Below are 13015 nucleotides of genomic sequence, written 5' to 3' on the forward strand. Positions count from 1 at the left end.
CCAAGTATTCTTAAACCACCACAGTCAGTATCTTTCAAGAAAGGGAGCTGGAGGTCAAGACCATCTTCCCCTGAGCTGAGAGAATCTATAAGAAAGTCTGTCCCTACACCAACCGGGGGTCCACCCCTCTTGACTCGAAATAGTGGTCAAGCTTAGGTATAATCTTTCACCTGAATTAGCATAATGTAGACCTTTTATTGACCTTATTTTAGTTTGCATAAGTAATTAAATTCAGTTAATGTATATATGTGTGATAATTTAGTCATGCATGCGGTATAGAATAATTTTGGAAAATGTTCGTTCTTTAAGCATCTAATAGGAAGACTGGGTGAACCGGGTAGATTGGGTGCCAAACATCTTCTCAGTTCTATAATTTGACATGTATGCTAATCTCTAGACCAAACCAACTTTCGGGCTCTTTTCTTAGAAATTGGGCCCACCCTAAGTCCTAGGCCCATAACCCTAGGCGGAGACTCCAAACCCCTTTTGAATGATCCCCATCCCCCATATTGGACCATCATCAAATACCTGTCTCAATGACGACCTCTATGCTCCTATGAAATAGGCCCCCATGTATCTCTGAGCAATAGTATGATGATGTGGGGCCCATGAAAGCACACACAACACAGCCTCCACAAGAAAGAAAAAGAGAAGAGAGGGCCGAAATCAAAGTCTTTTTTCCCCCACAAAAGGAAAAAGGGAAGAATTCCAGCCGCTACCCTCACAACACCATCTACATTGCTTATAGTACTTGTACCCGCATATTAAGACCTAGGAATTAGAATGGATATTATTAATAAAATGGATCATGTGGTTGTGCACTTGTGGATGCTACTGTGAGTATGTGTTGCATCATGATGTTGTGTGTGTGCTTGTATGTTCATCACTCACTGGGCTTGAGAAACTCACCCCTCATTGATTACCTTTTTTTAGATGGTGGAACCTATTACACCCATACCCTAACCTTGTCTAATTGGATTTTTGTGATAGATCTTGGACCGGAGGTATGAAATACTAATAGGTTTTGGCTCGAAGCAACTCATTACAAGAAGGGGTGGGATGACTCCACTTGCTTGTGCATCTCATACTAGTCCAATTAGAGAGGATTCAAGCCTTTTGATCCCAAGTGGTAAGTGACCCAACACCCCCTATCTAAGTCCCGACACATGCTAAGTTTGTCGGAAGAACATGTTCATAACTAAGGGCAACACACCTTGGGATGACCAAGTGGAGACAGCAACCATTCAAGGTAGAACACTACCTTGACCACCAAAAATAAGCCATCGGAAGCACCTGGGCTGAATCTGATGGCCCATTGCATTGTCAAATGGGTTTCAATGCCTGTAGGTCCCACCATCCGTATCGTGGCCAGTGTCGTATAACCTTACACACTTTCCCACACCTTCCTTATGACTTGTACACCCTATGAGTCTAAGGAGGTGGGCCCATTTATCCCAAATGATGGAATAACCTACTTGGACCAACAAGTGCCCAGCCAAACGGACCTTAGGTCCATGACTTGCTACAAAAGAGGAAGTGAGTTCATTTATCACCTCTCACCTTGTCCAAAATGTGGGAGGGAGAGAAGAGAGGAGAGAAAGGAAGGAGAAGGAGAAGAAGAAGAAGAAGAGGGAAGAAGCTCACCTTGGCTCCCAGCTTTGTACCTTGTTATCAGAATCATCGACGGAGGTAAGTGCTACCTCCCTATGAGGGTAGCGGCCAGAGATGATGAGACATCTCTCTCTTCCCCTTTTTGGGGGGGGGGGAAGGGCTTGCATCGATTCCGCCCTTTCTCCTCTCTATTTCTTTTTAGTGAGGGAGAGGTGTGTCATGTGTGCTTTGCTTGTGAGCCCCGCATCATCGTATCGTCGCTCAGAGATACGTGGAGGCCTATTTCACAAGAGTGTAAAGTTTATCATTCTAGAGGGGATTTGATGATGGTCCAATACGAGGATCAGGATCATACAAAAGGATTTGGAGTCACAACCTAGGATTATGGGCCTAGGACCCGGGGGTGGATCCAATTCCAGAGAAAAGAGCCTGATAATTGGTCTGGTCCAGAGATTTAGGGTAAGTGTCAGGTTACAGAGTTAGGAAAGTGTTAGGCACCCAATTTGCTCAGTTCAACCGGTGTTCCTACTAGATGCTAAAGAACGAATATTTTCTATAATAATTACTATTCCACATGCATGGCTAAGTTATCACATATATATACATTGACTGAATTTAAACTATTATATACACTAAAACAAGGTCTATATAAAGTCTACATGATGACAAATTAGTTCAGAAACTGTACCTGAACTTAACCCCTATTTCGGGTCAAGAGGGGTGGGCCCCTAATTGGTACTGGCTCGGACTGTCTTTCATGTTTGCCTGGCTCAGAGGAAGGTGGACTTGACCTCAAACTTTCTTTCTTAAGAGATGCTGACTGTGATGATATTCGGATAGGGTTCCGGCTAAGAACGGTTACTTTTAGAATTAGATTCGGATAGAGCTTCCATTAGGGAAGGCTATTTCTGGGTTTGGATTCAGACAGAATTTCGGTTAGGGAAGGCTATTTTTGGGCTTAGGATGAGGTAGCACTTCGGTAGAGCTTCCACTAGGGATAGGATAGGGAGGGCTAGGCTGAGGTGGCACTCCGACAGAGCTTCCACTAAGGATAGGCTAAGGGAGGGCTAGGCTAAGGTGGGACTTCGACAGAGCTTCCATTAGGAATGGCTATTTCTAGAAAGATTCCAGGGGCACTCGGACAAAGCTTTTGCTAGGAACTATTATTTTTGGAAAGAAACGGATTGACTTAAAAATGGATTGAAGATCCCCAAAGCCCCGAAGAACACTTTGAGGGTCCAAATAGAATTTTTGATCTTGACAAAGATCTATTCGTAGACCCAAAGAACCTCACAGGGGAGGGATTTATATTTCTGGTAAAACTCAAGAACACTCAAAGGAGGGGATTGAAAAACACACTATTTTTGACAAAAACTAGATTGAACTAAGAACTTGGATTGAAGATCTTCAAAGTCTTAAAGAACACTTCGAAGATCCGAATAAGATTTCAGATCTTGACGAAGATCACTTCGAAGACTCAAAGAAAATCAAGAGGGGGAGGGGAGGAGAGAGAGAAGAGCTTCACTACTATGAAGTGAGATAGGGTTGTTTGGTGTGTAAAATCCAAAGGAGGGGGTATCTATAGGATTTCTGGCCAATGGGGAGGAAGGAGAATTATTAACCAACGGACAAAAAAGGGTTTTTGGACTAAAGTAGGTTAAGAGGGCTTTTATCCAATGGGTAAAAGGGGTTGTTTGGGAGGGAGAATTCTTAGCCAAAAAGTGGGTTTTTGGTCTCAAGTGGGTGAAGAGGAAATCTCTTCACCCATCAGGCCAGTGAAAAACCAATCTCGGCCATTATCAGTGGCATGCAAGATTGGGCCGAAGTGCACGGGACATGGTTAGTATGGGAAGGCAAGCAATGCAGGCAATGCCATAGGTATGCAGCGCATGGCATGCGGCTAGTGGCATGTGGGTGTGCAGTGTATGGCACGACGCCATGGCATGGGTAGCAACTAGCAAATAGGGTGTGGGCATGGATAGTCATGAGCACATTTATGTGTGAAATCTAAGTAGTAAAGCATGTATTTTTATATATTTAGAATGGAACTACCTTGGGTTTTACTCTCTTTTTACAGGTTTTGTATTTTAAAGGCCTTAAGTATTATCGAGTGTCATATCTCTCTAACAACAACTACCTAGTATAGTTGGTGAGTTATGGTGTGCAAAATTCCCTTGCTCACCAGGGGGTCTCAAGTTTGAATCTCATGGTTGTCTTTTTCTTGGAGAATTTTGTTGAATATTTTCTGCTTTTCACTCACTTAAAGCACTAAGGACATGGAGGGGATTTCCACATCAAATTAGAAGATTGTCCAAATCTTCAAAGCAAGAAAAATCATGGGAGGGTTTCTTGTGCAAGGAAAGAAAAAAAAGAGAGAAATAAATATTGTCCAAATCTTCTGTCTCCTCCACATCGTCACTAGAAGATTGTCTAGATCACACAAAGCAAGAAGAAAAATCATCCAAGGGAAAGAAAAAAAATCGGCCAACAAGGGTTGTGCGCAAGATTTGAAGAGAGGAAGGAAAAGAAGAGAAAAATAAATAAAAAAAGGGAAAGAAAATAAGCAAAAAAATTATGAAAAATTTTTTCACGTTTATTTCTCTCTTCTCTCTCCTCCACCTTAGCACTTTTGGTCTCAAAAGATCTCACCTACCAATTGTGGGTTTCCCCCTTTTAGGAAAGAGAAACTTGTTACTCTACCTCCCCATTCCCTATAAATACAACTCATGTAAGAGGAGGGGAGTGACTTCATTCTTCTTCTAGGTTTTTTTTTTTAGTTGCTCTCTCTCTCTCTCTCTCTCTCTCTCTCTCTCTCTCTCTCTCTCTCTCTCTCACTTTTTAGTTTTAGTTCTTCTTTGTTTTTGGTTTAATCATTTTTGTAATAGCTTTTTATTTCAATTCATGCAAGCACTCTTTTATTTTTATTCAACCTTTTATGTTTATGATTTATCCAATTGAGTTATAATTTTTAAGTTATAGTTCTAGGCTTAGATCTAAGTGACAAGATCATGAGCTGTGGAGCATCTTTTTTTCAAGTTCAATTTTTTTTTTTCAAGATTTGTTTCTCTAGGCCTAGAAATTTCAGATTTGGTTTATTCCAGATCTGGTTTTTAGGATTGGCAGTATCTCAAATCACCCAAGCTTTCAAGTTCAAGGATTCATTCAAGTAGGGAGGCTTCTTCAATAGTCTTCTCTCCCCCCTCTCATTCCCTCTTCTGACTACCTTTTCTTTCTTAATTTAGGATTTTAATTTTAGTCATTACATTATTACTTTCCCTTTCCCCCAAGGTTTATGGTTAATGCATGTGTTGGCTTTGCCCCTCCTAGCCATAGAACCATCATTTTATTGTTTTTATTTTAATTGCCTCCCTTTCCCTAAAGCCAAGTAGAGTAACCATTGTAACAGTGACTCTCTGGTCAACTAGGGAAGCTCATATTATGATGCATCCCTCGGGCTAAGTAGAGAAATCTACTTGTGAGCCTCTCTCTAGCTTTATCCCCTTTCTTTTACTTTATTTTTATTTCAGCATTTTTTTTCTTCATTACTTTAATTGTGTGAGTTGTTTATTTTCAGTTATTTATTTATTTAATTTTAATTACATGGCTTGCATATTTAAATTCTTAGATGATGAATGGTTAGGACGTTATTTTAGATACATATGTTTAGGATGGTAGTTAGAATTAGATCATAATGATTAATCGGTTCACTTTCGCATTATCAAAAGAAGCTAAAAATAAAGTGGTTGCTCTCCCTATGTTCGACCCGTAGCTACACTGATCCATACGCTCACGGTTATATTTTAAATACTAACAAGTTTTTGGCACCGTTACCGGGGAGAAAGTTCCATGTTATTTTTCACTTTCTTTTAGTAAATAGGAGTGCTTTGTTTGCTTTGTTTTGTTTTTGTTTTTCTTTTATTGAATCCCTGAGAAAAACAACTTGCAATAATAGTTGTATCAGTGGAGGTCGTCAAGCCTGACAGTATGATAAAGACTGGTTTCACCCTATAGCAGTACCTCAGGAATTGAACTGAGCAACCTCGGATCCCTGTCGGTAAGCTCCTAAAAAGAAAAAAAAAATCAAAATAAAAAATCAAATAAAAAAATAGAGTTTTTCTTTCCATTCTTTTGTGCTTGTCTTACTCTAGTTGTGGGTAGATTTATGTTGCATAAGTGTTAGGTGGGTATGCAATACTAAGAATTGGTTAGAAAGAAGAGATCCAACAAGTAGTGACCCTATACGTTTGCTTTCTTTAAAACCTTTCAATATAGGAGAGTAACAGCAAAACCCTCCACCTAAATCTTTGAAAGTTATGTTCTACCCTGCCAGAATAGCCCAACCTTCCTGCATAGTTCTACCACAAGCCTAGGGCAATAATTTTAAGCTCAAATCTCAATACATCACTATGTTGCCCCACTTCCATGGGCTAACCTCTAAGAATTTGAAGAGGTGTGTGTTCTAATTAAAGTCCAATAGCTTTCTAATGATGCTATTAAGCTTAGGTTCATCACGTTTGCATTAAAAGACCAAGCTAAGAAATGGTTGTATGGATTACCCACAAATTCGATAACAACATGGGCGAAATTCATAGTTTCCTTCCTCAAGAAGTTTTTCCCAAGTCACAAGACCAATAAGCTTAGAAGTGATATCCTTCAGTTTAGCCAAAAGCCTAGTGAGTCCTTTCCTAAACTTATGGAGAGATTTAAGAATCTACTCCAAGAATGCCCTCAACATGGCCTAGACTTATGGCATCTATGTCAAATAATTTATGAGTGTATTGATTACCCAACTAAACAAATGATAGACTCTCTATGCCTTGAGGGATTCACATCCTTTACAGATGAAGGAAAGGCATGAAAAATTCTTACTTGACTTAGCTGACAAAACCCGTGAGTGGGAATCAACCCAAGAGAGTGAAAGAATCATAAGAGGAAAAGGATATTTTGTGGATGGGATACTAGCCAAGAAAGCCCATTTGGATAGCCTAATCAAGAGGATTGAGGCTATTATTCCTAGAGAGCCATCATTAGTCAATTTGTTAAGAAGTGTGCTTGGTGCCAATCCCCAAGACATGTCATAGAAAAATGCCCCAACACCTCTAGGGGCACTTCTAATGATAGTGTTAATGCCTTATATAGTGACACCTACAATCCAAGATGAAAAATCACCCAAATTTCTCCTGGAATCAAGGCAACCAGGTAGGGTCCTCCAATTTTCGTAATCAAAGTCAACTGGACCCCAAAGGCCTCTCTTTGCATAATAATCTATTTTTTAAAATTCTTTTCCTATGATAAATGTAGGACCACAGGCTAGTTTTTCGAGGCCCCCTCTCCTATCATCTTATCAGCAAACCCCTGGGTTTACCAACATTGGAGAGGCAAGTAAAATAAGTGACTTAGAAAAAAATATGGCCCTCCTCATGACAAGCCATCAAAATCTTATGAGAGAACTCACCCAAGTTGTCTCAATTATGCGTGAGAGAGAGAAGCGAACTTTACCCAGTCAACCAAGGCCTAGCCCTAAACATCATCAGCCTATTAGTTCACAAGCACTAACTAATGCACCACTGAATATAGCATAATGTCAGACCGAACAAGGGCCCTCTAACCAATGTAATGTTGTTCATGCCTTTAGGAGTGGTAGAAAGTACCAACAGAGTGTTACTAAATCTTCCTCATCCATTACTCCTATTAACTCTCCTTTAGTTGAGGACACAAGTGTACCTCTTATTCTAGGTTCATCTGATGAACCTAAAGGATTTTTTGAAACTAAAGATGATTTGGTTGAGGAAATCAAACATGATTCTTCTGAAAAAGAGCAAATCCCTAATAATCCTTTTGTTCCCCCTGTCCCCTTTCCTAATTGCTTGGAAACAAAAAGAAGACTGCTTCAATAGATAAAATTTTAGAAGTCTTCAAAAAGGTAGAAGTGAACATCCCTCCAATGCAAAGGTCCTGAAAGATTTTTGTACTCACAAATGTATCACTAGTGTGCCCAAAAGGTGTTCTTAGCAGGCAACATTAGTTCCATAATTACTTAGCCTATAGCAGCCAAGTATAAGGATCGCCCTACCATAGCTTGTGTCATAGACAACACCGATATTGAGCATACCTTACTTAATCTTGGCTCAAGTTTAAATCTTTTGCCTTACCATGTGTATAAACAATTAGGATTGAGAGAATTGAAAGCCACTGGAACTACTCTTTAGTTCGCCGATAGGTCTGTTAAGATTCCTAGAGGGATGGTTGAGGGTGTCTTACTAAATGTGGAAGAATTTATTTTCCCAGTTAATTTCATTATGTTAGATGCCAAGCCCTTCTCAACCAAGGATGAGATCCCCATAATCCTAGGAAGACCATTCCTTGCTACAAATAATACATTAATCATTTATCAGAACGGTTTCTTAAGGTTATCTTTTGACAACCAAACTGTTTAGTTTAACATGTTTAGAATAGGCAAGCAACCACATATGGAAGAAGAGATCAATATGCTTGAGGATTTTTTGGATTTTTCTGATGATTTAATTACCAACTTTGATATTAATTTTGATTCAGAATTCCAAGAGTGTATGGATGAGATGGACGATGACACTGAAAATTTCTTTTCTGAAATCTTGAGTCTTCACACATCTGTGGAGGCCTTAGGACCCCTTTCTATTTTCATTCTCAAACTTTTATATTTGAACCCCAAAAGCTAGATCTTAAGGAGTTTCCATCTAATTTGAGGTATGCTTTCCTATGGCCTGACTAGACTCTTCCAGTAATAATTTCTTCAGATTTGACTTCTAGCCAAGAAGAGGAATTATTTAAAGTGTTAAAAGATAATAAGGAAGCCCTAGATTGGACCATGGCTGATATCAAGGGTATAATCCCTTCTATTGTGCAACATCATATACATCTTATGGAGGATTCCAAACCATCTACAGAACCCCAAAGAAGAGCTAACCCAGTGATGATGGCTGCCATTAAGAAGGAGATCCTAAAGTGCTTGGATCATAGAATAATTTATCCTATTTTTGATAGCCAATGGGTAAGCCCAGTTTATGTAGTGCCCAAGAAGTCTGGTGTTATTGTAGTTCCCAATGCCAATAACAAACTGATTCCAACCCGTGTCCAACCAGGGCGGAGAGTGTGCATAGACTATAGGGTATCCGAGCTTCTACAAAATATTTATTAAGAACTTTAGTCAGTTAGCCCGACCTCTCACTTCATCACTTGCCAAAGATCAAAATTTTGAGTTTTCTAAAGAGTGCCTAGAATCCTTCAAGCAACTTAAGAAGGAGTTGACCAATGCACCTATTGTTCAACCACCTGTTTGGACTAAACCTTTTGAATTGATGTGTGATGCTTCAAATTTTTCCATAGGAGCAGTTTTGGGTCAAAGGATTAATAAGTTACCCACCATCATTTACTATGTTAGTAGGACCCTAAATGATGCATAACTCAATTATACAACCACTGAAAAAGAATTTTTAGCTATTGTGTTTGCATTAAAAAAGTTTTAATCTTACTTAGTTTGTTCACATGTGGTGGTATATACTGATCATTCTACTCTTAGATACCTAGTTCAGAAGAACGATGCCAAAGCCCATCTCATTAGGTGGGTTTTACTTTTGCAAGAGTTTGATTTGAAAATTAGAGATAAGAAAGGAGTTGAAAACCTAGTCGCAGACCATTTATCTCGGCTTTCTAATTTCTTGACTATCGATTCTCTAGTCAACGAGAACTTTCCAGATTAACAATTACTTGCAGTGTCCAGTGAACCATGCTTTACTGACATTGTCAACTTCTTAGTTTCAGGTGTGATTCCGGATCACTGGTCCACCCAAGATAGGTAACGATTCCTTTCCCAAGTTAAGTACTTTTTCTGGGATGATCCTTATTTGTTTAAGATATATTCGGATCAGATTATCCGATGATGTGTTCCTGATCATAAGCAACATTCTATTCTCTCTTTTTGCCATGATCATGTATGTGATAGGCACTTTGTACCTAAGAAGGCTGCCGCAAAGGTTCTCCAATGCAGATTTTATTGGTCCACTCTTTTTAGAGATGCTTTTGATTTTTTCCAAGGCTTGCCCCGCCTATCAATCTTTTGGCCGTATCAATAAAAGAAACATGATGCCCCACAACCCTATTTTGGTAGTTGAGATTTTTGATGTATGGGGCATCGATTTCATGGGATCATTCCCTAATTCTCTTAACCATTAATTATATTTCTAAAAGGATAGAGGCCATACCTTGTAAATCTAATGACCACAAAGTGGTGGTCCAGTTTTTCAAAGAGAACATTTTTTCAGCTTTAGTGCACCATGTGTAATAATTAGTGATAGGGGTACTCATTTTTGTAATCGGCCTTTTGAGGCCTTAATGAAAAAGTATGGGATCACCCATAAGTTATCTACCCCTTATCACCCCCAAACTAGTGGCCAAGTGGAGGTGTCTAATAGGAAAATCAAACAAATCTTGGAGAAAGCTGTTAATCCCAACTGTAAGGATTGGTCCCTTAGGCTCATTGATGCCTTATGGGCCCATCGGACTACATTCAAGACTGACCTTGGTCAGTCTCCCTACCATGTGGTGTATAAGAAAGCCTATCACTTACTAGTTGAGTTAGAGCATAAGGCCTTTTGGGCCATCAAGGAGCTCAACTTTAATTTATCTGATGCAAAAATTCATCGTAGGCTCCAACTATCTGAGTTGGAGGAACTTAGAAATGATGCCTATGAAAGTTTTAAGATTTACAAGGAAAAGACCAAAGCTTTCCATGATAAGCACATTCTGCATAAATCTTTTGCAATTGGTGATAAGGTCTTATTGTATAACTCTCGATTGCATCTTTTCCCTGGTAAGATTAGATCTTGCTAGGATGGCCCGTTTATTGTCCATAATATATATCCCCATGGGGCTATGGAGATTCTGAATCCAGGAACAGGGGTAATTTCGAAGGTTAATAGTCAGCCTTTAAAACTGTTCCTTGGGTTTCCTACCATTGGTAGTGAAGAGGTCATGGATCTCCATGAACCTCTTTACACTGATGACTAACTTTTAATCAGGTATGACTTCCTTGCATTGTCTTCGCTTTTAATTCTTTTCATGCATTGAAGACATTGCATGACTTAAGTGTTGGGGAGGAAAACCAGTTTTTGCTTTTTTCACTTTATTTTGTTTGTTTTTCTTTTTATTTTTGAGCCACGGATGAAGTTCTACTTTAGTTTTCGGCTAATGATCATACCATTTGGTTGTTTAATGTATGAAAATAAAAGATTTGATTAAGGTACCCATTTTGAACATATAGAAACCCTGTAAAGAAACAAGCTTATGTCTTGAGAAGAGAATTTTTTTTGAAAAATAAGAGACCCCTATTTTATGGTGTTGGACCATATGTAAGTCTTTGGTTTCCTTGGTTTCCAGCGGGACTGTTCGTGTGCGTGGCATACATACGAAAAAAATATAATTTTTTGGGGATGATCGCGAGAGATCTGATGGTCCAATTTTGACATACCATATATCATCGGAACCATATTTCCTAGCACTAGCCATCTATACAGTCATCTTGACTAGATTCCTTCATATATAAAAAGTCAAAATTGGACCCTCCTCTCCCACACAGGGGTTTCCAGGATTTCGGGTAGGGGAATGTTTCCATCGTCATCTCTATTGATTGAAAGTCGAGAGCCATGTCCAAGATCCACATTTCATCATAGATGGAGGAGGGTGACAAAATTGGGTGTCTACAAAATACCCCTCTTTGGCGAGGCCTATGCCAACAGTCGAAAGGTAAAGAAAAGAACTACCACATTTTGTCACCGGGAGCATGTACTGCTGTCATCTTGCTCATTAATGACGGAGTTGAAAATGCAATAGGTAATATCTCTTAACTATTTTGAAGTTTAGGACTTACCGGAGCTTTCAATTTTATAAGAAAGAAATTCGCTGCTCTTCCAATCCTACAAAAGATGTTAGTACTTGAGTTTTGGATTTTCCTTTGCTGGGCTTCACATGTGCCAATTCAGGGAATTTGGTCTCCAGGATGGGGTTTTCGAAAAAATCTGGGCTATTAGGGACAGTAGTTACAAGAGAGAAATTCACTGCTCTTCCAATCTTACAACAGGTAAAAACATTTGACTCTTGGATTTTCCTTAGTTGGGCTTCACATGTGCCAGGTCAGGGAATTTGGTCTCCAGGCTGGGTCTTTCGAATCAATCTGGACTATCTGGGACCAGTGGTTACAAGAGAGGAATACGCTGCTCTTCCATTCTTGCAACAGGTAAAAACATTTGATTCTTGGATATTCCTTAGCTGGGCTTCACATGTGCCAGTTCAGGGAATTTGGTCTTCCAGGCAAGTTGTTTTGAACCAGGCTGGGCTGTTTAGTCTTCCAAGTGGGTTCTTTCGAATCGAGCTGGGCTATCTAGTCTTCTAGGGGATTCTTTTGAACTTGGCTAGGGGTCTTCCAGGCAGGTTCTTTTGAACCAGGCTGGGCTATCTGGTATTGTCAATTATAGCAAAGAAATTCGTTGCTCTTGCAATCCTGTAAAAGACATTAATAATTGATTCTTGATTTTTGACCTTTGATTCTTTGATTCTTCTTTGGATTTTTAATCTTTTGGACTTTTGAATCAAAATCTTGAATTTTGATTTTTGAAATGGAATCTTGAATTTGGATTTTTGAATTGGGATCTTGAATTTTGACCTTTGATTTTTGGAATTTTGATCTTTTGGATTTGTAATCTTTTGGACTTTGGAATTGAAATCTTGAATTTTAACCTTTGAAATAGAATCTTGAATTTTGAATTTTGACTTTTGAATTGGAATCTTGATTTGCTCTAGATTTGGATTTGATTTGAATTTTACTTTTCACATAAATTTTACTTTCCATTTGAATTTGATTTTCACCTTTCACATGAATGTGATGTAAATTTTATCTACCACATTAATTTGCTATGAGTTTTAGTTTCCACTTGAATTTGATTTTCACCTTCCTCATGAAATTTGATTTGGGTTTTGTATTTTGTGGTAAGAATTTTTGAGCTATACCTTGGAATTGGAATCTTTTTTCTTTTTTTTGAATTCTGATCTTTGATTCTTGACTTGATTCTTTTTTTATTTCGGATTTTTTACCTTTGATTTTTGGGATTTTTTTTTTTGAAGTTTGATTTGAACTTTGAAATTTGAAATTTGATTTGAATTTGATTTTTGATTTTTTGTTTATTTTGGGTTTTGATTTTGAACTTTGAAGTTTGATTTTGGACTTTGATTTTTGCATCTTGATTTGAATTTTAGATTTTGATTCTTGATTAAAAAAATTTCTTTTATTTTTTGATTTTTTTAATTTTGATTTGATTTTTTTTTTAATTTTTATTGAGGGTGGGGATTTTCACATATTTTTTTCTTTGATTTT

At 38.5% G+C, this 13015-nt stretch overlaps 1 non-coding gene across 1 annotated transcript; it reads right to left on the bottom strand.

The window, feature by feature from the left end:
* Positions 1–6244: 6244 nt before the first annotated feature.
* LOC122094572 lies at positions 6245–6351 on the bottom strand. Its single transcript, XR_006144887.1, has one exon. It is a non-coding gene; the product is annotated as a small nucleolar RNA R71 (small nucleolar RNA).
* Positions 6352–13015: the final 6664 nt, after the last annotated feature.

Source organism: Macadamia integrifolia, chromosome 11, assembly GCF_013358625.1.
Source record: "Macadamia integrifolia cultivar HAES 741 chromosome 11, SCU_Mint_v3, whole genome shotgun sequence".
Lineage (NCBI taxonomy): Eukaryota > Viridiplantae > Streptophyta > Magnoliopsida > Proteales > Proteaceae > Macadamia > Macadamia integrifolia.